The following is a 6642-nucleotide window of genomic DNA, read 5'->3' as shown; positions in this document are numbered from 1 at the left end:
CCATGATGTCACTCTTGTCCAAGAGACCCGAGCGCACTAACATTACTGAGCCCTTTGATGCACTGCCCATTGTTCAGGTGATCGAATTGCAAGGTGAAGTTCCCCCTGGAGGAAAAGGAGCTATGGATAAAGGGAGAAACACTTGTGTACAGGCGCGTTATAAATGACTTATCATATCAGGGTGTTCTCTCCCCCTCACAGATTTAGGGCCTGATTCACAGAGCGTTTTCCAATGGGATTTTACCATTATAAAATGTTTCTGTGAGACAGAACAGCACAGGCAAACCCATAATTCCAAAGAAATTACTTAATGTAGCATTAGGGCCTACGTGTCAAAGGAACAACATTGCCGCAACCCGAGAGGCATGTCCGACACTTGGATATTGACTATGCTGATATGCAAGATAGATGTGCCCCTTATAGGTATATAATCGTTGTGGCATGTCCTTTTTCAGGTTGGCTTGAGGCAGAACATTGTGCCCATAATGATGCAAAATCAACAGCCAAATTCTTGGTGCATAAGGTATTCCTGAGGTGGAGAATATGTGATGAATTCAGGTCAGACAACGGACAACACGCTGCCAACGTTCTCTTTAAGGAGGTTACAACACTCCTGGGGATAAAATACAGACTATGCTCAGTGTATCACCCTCAAGCCAACAGTTTGGTTGAACGTTTGAATTGGCTTGCTTAGAGAATGCTTGGCCAAGCTGTTGCGACACTGGTCATAGATTGACTTTATTGCCTGGCTGCTCCTCGCTCTATTTGCATTACGCAACTCACCTGGCGCGGATCATCGATTGCTTCCACACAAAATTGATACTGACAGGAGAGTGCATGCACCTCTTGCTCCTAAAGTACATGGGTGGAAATTAAGATTGGATAAGCAAGAGCTGAAAGCAACTGATGGGTATCTGGCATTAACCGGCGAGCAGGACCTACAACCGGGGAACCAGCAGATAGTAAATGGCGTTCTGCAAATCAAATTCAACATAAAATGCACATTTAACATTTTGCTTATTTTTTATGACCCCCTCTTGATTCCCATAGGTGGGTTTGTTTGGCATCAGTTGGCATGGGGAGCCAAATGTAACACCTGTTAGCTGTTTGTGCCAAGCTGGCCAGGCTCTTCTAGCCTACAAGCAGGAGCTAAATAGCTCCCAGCTCCCCTCAATTTCAAACCCTGAAGTACAATTTCAGATGCTAAGAGCTCTGCTCAGATATTGCTGGACGAATTTACTGCATACTTGAAGGAACTCGCCAAGTATCTCAAATACATATCTCGTCAGGTGCATCCACGCTCAAGCCGGCCGGCCAGCGAGACATCACCAACAGACACAACAGAAGAAGAGACTTTCCCACTTGCAGCAATGCCTCTACCGAAGGGACAACATTTTTATTAATAATTTCACATAGAACTGGAAAGAACCTCGCTACACAGGACCACAAACGGTGACCTACTCTACGCCCACTGCCGCCAAGGTGACCAAAGCCGGGCATGCATCCATCATTCCGATTTCTACAGAAACAACAGCGCCGGCTCCCTCGAAGGAGAGGAGAACAACTTGAACGGGAGTATCGCTAAGCTTTCATTTACTTTTTTCTAAGCTGTTGGGTTTTACAGGAGCCCATAGAGGAGATGGACGATATACCTCGCCGTAGTGTTGGTAATGATAGAAGGCAGAACATTTTTGTCTTATGGTATTGTTTGCTATTTTTATGTGTTCTTCTCTCTCTCTCTTCTTTGGTTTTTATTATATAAAGGATCAAAAAGCACTGTCAAAAATAATGATGAACGAAATAAGAAACAAAATAAGCTTATTTAATGCAGATGCGTTTCACAATGGCATTGAGGACAGGCAGGACACAGCATTTGGTAATGTGTGGTACGATATGAGGTGCGTGGGACGTGACAGGACTAATGAAACTTGTTACGTGTGCTCTCTCATCCCACACATCACAGGGGCACCCAAGCTTTTCCTTTGCTAAGAAGTTGCGGTTGAGGAAGGGGGGTGTGACAAATGAACTTGGGGCACCAGTGTTCCAAGGATGAATATCTATTTCTAAACCATTAATCTGCCCCACACCTCTAGTACACCAGAAGGATCTGGATAGATTGGAAACACAAGCAAATTATAAACTTCCTTCTCCATGTTTGGTAATTTTGGCAGAACAGCAGGAAGGCCGTGGATCGTTGGTTAGTTGAAACACGAGCAAACATACAATTATTACCAATGATAAAAGGTACTGTCCAGTCAAGGTTGTATACAAATATCTACTTTATTATTATCAAAACAGACCATTCTAGCAACACTACGAAATACAGCCCATCCTGGAAAGGAATGCAGAGGACAGTTTCAAAGAAGGAAAGCGCGTGCACTATGGATACTGAGAGGGGGGTATTGGGTATGGTTAATAACCACAATAGTTTAAGGTTTCTTAGCTTTAGCACAAAGAGAGCAGTGGGTCTTAAACTATCTCTAAGGGCCTTCTGGGAAGGACTAGGGGGACAGAACCACAATGTACCTTGTGTTGCATGTGTTATAAGTGCTCAACAGGGTCGAGTTGGCTTCAGCGCAGGATTCTGCGACAGAGTTAAAGACGGGTGTCGGCTGTGGGTATCAGGCGGCAGGACAGTTCGGCAAGCAAAGCTGGACAAACAGCTGCAGTCTGGCCTACACTGCAGCTCAGGGTCAGGAATTGTTGTCTCAGTGCTGGTCAAGACGTTTCAAATGCCTTTAAGCGACTGCAGCTTGACAACGGTTAGCGTTGCAGTCAGTTACAGCTCAAAGAGCTTGAAAATGTCCTTTATGGTGGTCGTCAGTAGATGCTTGTCGAGGCGCTCAGCCCAGCTTCTTCAATATGCTTGTGTCATCTTTTAAGGCAGACAGCCTAAAGCTGAGGAGTGTGTTGCAGGCAGCTGCCTTGTCCTTTGTTTCGGGTTCAGGAATCTTCTGGTACTTCACACCTATGAAGCTTGCTGCAGAGCCTAGCAGGGCATGCTGCGTGCATGCAATACAAAATTTGTGGCATACAGCATTCAATGTACTTGCCTCAAACTATATTTTGGCAGCACAATCTGACCTCTCAATATCATATCTGAGCACCTTAGATCAATAAGGAACAAAGATGTTACATTTCCATTGCCTTACCATTTTCACCAATACCATAAAGAGGACTCCATAAATCAAATTAAATTATTTGGATTGGAAAGTATACAAACCCTGCTAAGAGGCGGCGGGGACAGAGAAAAAATTCTGCGGGGCAAGGAGTCTTCGTGGATATGTAGGCTGGGTACCACTTCTGGAGCGGTTGGAGTGTCCTCTGGATTCGGTATCTCCCTCTACTCCCTGGGAGAACTTTAGGGGAGGGATCTTGTTTCCCTCTTTGGAGTTCCTGGTCTTTCTTCACTGGCAGATGTATGGCAGACTGTACCTTCAGTCAAGGCCAATGATTTTTTCTTGCTACTCCTTGTGATGTCTTTAGATATCCCAAAAGAGGGGCTAAGCCCTCTTTTAAAGCCAAATGCGCCACAGTGATTGGTGTAGGCTAAGCCTACCCCAATGAACCAATCATGTGGTCCTTAGCGACAATCTCCTGTATGCTTGCAGTCCTAACCAGAGTGCTTTGCAACAGGAAAGGTAAAGGGGTGAAACCGTGATACTCACTCCCACCCATCTGCCTTTCTGTTGTGGATCAAATAATCTCTCTGGTTAATGGATCTCTCTGTGGTTCCTGATTAAAGTAGCAGGTCTCCCTTGAAGCTGCAGCGAGACCAGACTTTCTGGCTCCTGCAAACCACATCTTCATACTTTGTGAGTGGGGTCCCCCTGCGGGGTGAACTACTGTAAACACGCAGTCCCAGACATGACAGCTCACTTCCATGGACACTGAGGGCGGTAGCTGGCTTCAGGTTGGGACAGTTGAATTTGCAAGGTTGTTGGGGTTTCCTGTCTCCTTTGTTAACCTCTGCAGCCAGGCATCATGTGGGCCTGTTTAAATTACCCCTTATTGTTATGCAAACTGCTGCCGGATCCATGAAGCCTTTGTTAGTTAATCAGACTGGCCATGGCAGGGGGAATATGTGGTCCTCCCCCTTTCTGGAGATGCACTGTGTACCCCTGGCTGTCATATCCCAACTAATTATGACATGGGCGACTGTGTCTGTAGTATGTGTCCATCCAGAGTACACGGGTCTATGTGTTTGTCGTACTGTGAGCATAGGAAGATGAGTGATGATTAGCTCGCACATTTTCCGGAGGTTGGTCTACCATTATTCCATTTTACTAAAAATGTCAAAATAAGCCCAGGTGAGTTTTTGATTTGCAGCCTTTAACAACTGATGGCGATTCCAACAATTAGAAACAATACCTTAGGAGACCAATTACATACTGGTCACTCTAGATGTTTCCTCACTTTATACTAGCATATTACCTACTAAAGGTATCGAGACTATAAACTATTTCTTGAAGACCAGATCCATCTCTTTCCACAACCAAAATCAAATGCTTCTAGAAATGGTCTACTTTACCAAACAATTATACAGACAAAAACAAGGCACGGCCATGGGTGCAAAAATTGCACCTAGACATTTTGAGACCGAATTTTCTTTGCAACATCCAGCATTTACTACCGGCAATCGGATAATGTATAGGGGCCGATATATAGATGACATCTTGATGATTTGGTACAGAGACCTCAGAGAGCTCAACGAATGTCACATGTACTTAAATGACAATGAATACAATTTAAAATTTACTTTACAACCAAGCAAACTTTCAATAAACATTTTGGACTTGGAGCTTTATATCAAAAATAATAATATACATACTACTCTTCTTGTCAGACTGACTGCCACAAATAGCATTCTCCATTCAAGTAGCAATCATCCGGATAACGTCATTCTGAATATTCCGTTTGGAGAATTTCTACACATTAAGAGGAATTGTACTGAGAATCAGAAATATTAAAAACATGCCAAAACATCAATAAATAAATTCAAAAATCGAGGATAGGATAGACTGCATCTCAACAAAATCTATGAGAAATCCAAATTACGCACAAGAGCTGACCTGCTCAGAAATAAAGCTAAAACGGTATCTCAAACCTACCAGGATAAAATAAGGTTCATCACAACATATAGTTAGAACACAAAAATAATTAAAACAATTCTGACCAAACATTGGCTAATCCTTTTGCTTGATCAAGACCTCTCTATATATTTGGACAACACACCAAATTTGACCTTTCGAAAAGCAGAGAGTCTTAAAAACATGTTGAGTCCTTCACATTTAATTACCAAAGTCAATGATACTGGTCCCCTCCAACTATGGACTAAACAACCATTAGCAGGCAACTACAAATGTGGCAAGTGTAAAATATGCCTCCATTCAGCAAATGGAAAACTAGAAATTGAAATGCCAAACGGATCAATCAGAAATATTAATCAGTTTATTCACTGCAATACAAAATTTGTGGCATACAGCATTAAATGTACTTGCCTCAAGCTATATTTTGGCAGCACAATCAGACCTCTCAATATCATATCTGAGCACCTTAGATCAATAAGGAACGAAGATGTTATATTTCCATTGGCTTTCCATTTTCACCAATACCATAAAGAGGACTCCATAAATCAAATTAAATAATTTGGATTGGAAAGTATAGAAACCTGCTAAGAGGCGGGGACAGAGAAAACATTTTGTGGGGAAAGGAGTCTTTGTGGATATGTTTATTGGATACATGCCACTCTGTTTTAAATGTGGACACGGAGATATATAATTTCCTGTAGAAATGAATTTTTCTTTTTTTCAATGGTATCATTGATAAGAACTATGCAGATCCAGCATATCAATGGGGGCTTTATGTTCCCCAAACTGACAATTTCATTGTATATATTCTTTCTCTTTTGCTCTTCTATTTAACAATTGCCAATCACTGTTGATTTATAAGTATACAATCACATGTATCAAAATATACTGTAAGCATTTAAATTGGAACTCAAGGTAAAAACAAAGAAATGACTGAAAATAGCAAGTGTATTCCAGCCCAAACAAAAACGGAGTACGCGGCATATTGAATGAAATTATGCGACTGCACGCAATGAACATGGTTACATCATTGTGTCATTTAAAACAGCAGCAATTTTCAATCTTCGTTGATTATCATGCCGCAAGGATTTAGTTTGTCAGTGGGAAACCAGCGCAATTTCTGAAATAAGTTAATAGGTAAGTCTATTTTTACCATTATAAAACACAACAAATCTAAAGTAGCTAGTGTTAGTATAAACTGACCAGCAAGATTTCCAACCTGTTACTAAAACGCAGCATATGTACCCATGATTTTCCCACAGTATAAGGAAAAAAAAGAGGGGAAAATCAAAACGAACCATAAGGAAGTGTTCATCTATATTGATTTTCTGCAAGATCACACAAGGATTTAAAGATACAAAAGATTGTATTACATTTTTTTTAATCCAGATAATTGGACCTGGCATTTCACTAATTGAATATGATAATCATATAATTGGCTACCAAACTAAAAAGATGCATTTTGATTTTAGGTACTGTATAAAAAAAGAAAGATATATTACCCTCCTGAGGAACCAACTGTATTAGATGGTGGAGAAAAACATGTTGAGGG

The sequence above is a fragment of the Ambystoma mexicanum genome, chromosome 1q, assembly GCF_040938575.1.
Source record: "Ambystoma mexicanum isolate Mex_15411 chromosome 1q, UKY_AmexF1_1, whole genome shotgun sequence".
NCBI classification, from domain to species: Eukaryota; Metazoa; Chordata; class Amphibia; order Caudata; family Ambystomatidae; genus Ambystoma; species Ambystoma mexicanum.
The sequence above is the reverse complement of the archived record's forward strand: the minus strand, read 5'-3'. Positions refer to the sequence as shown.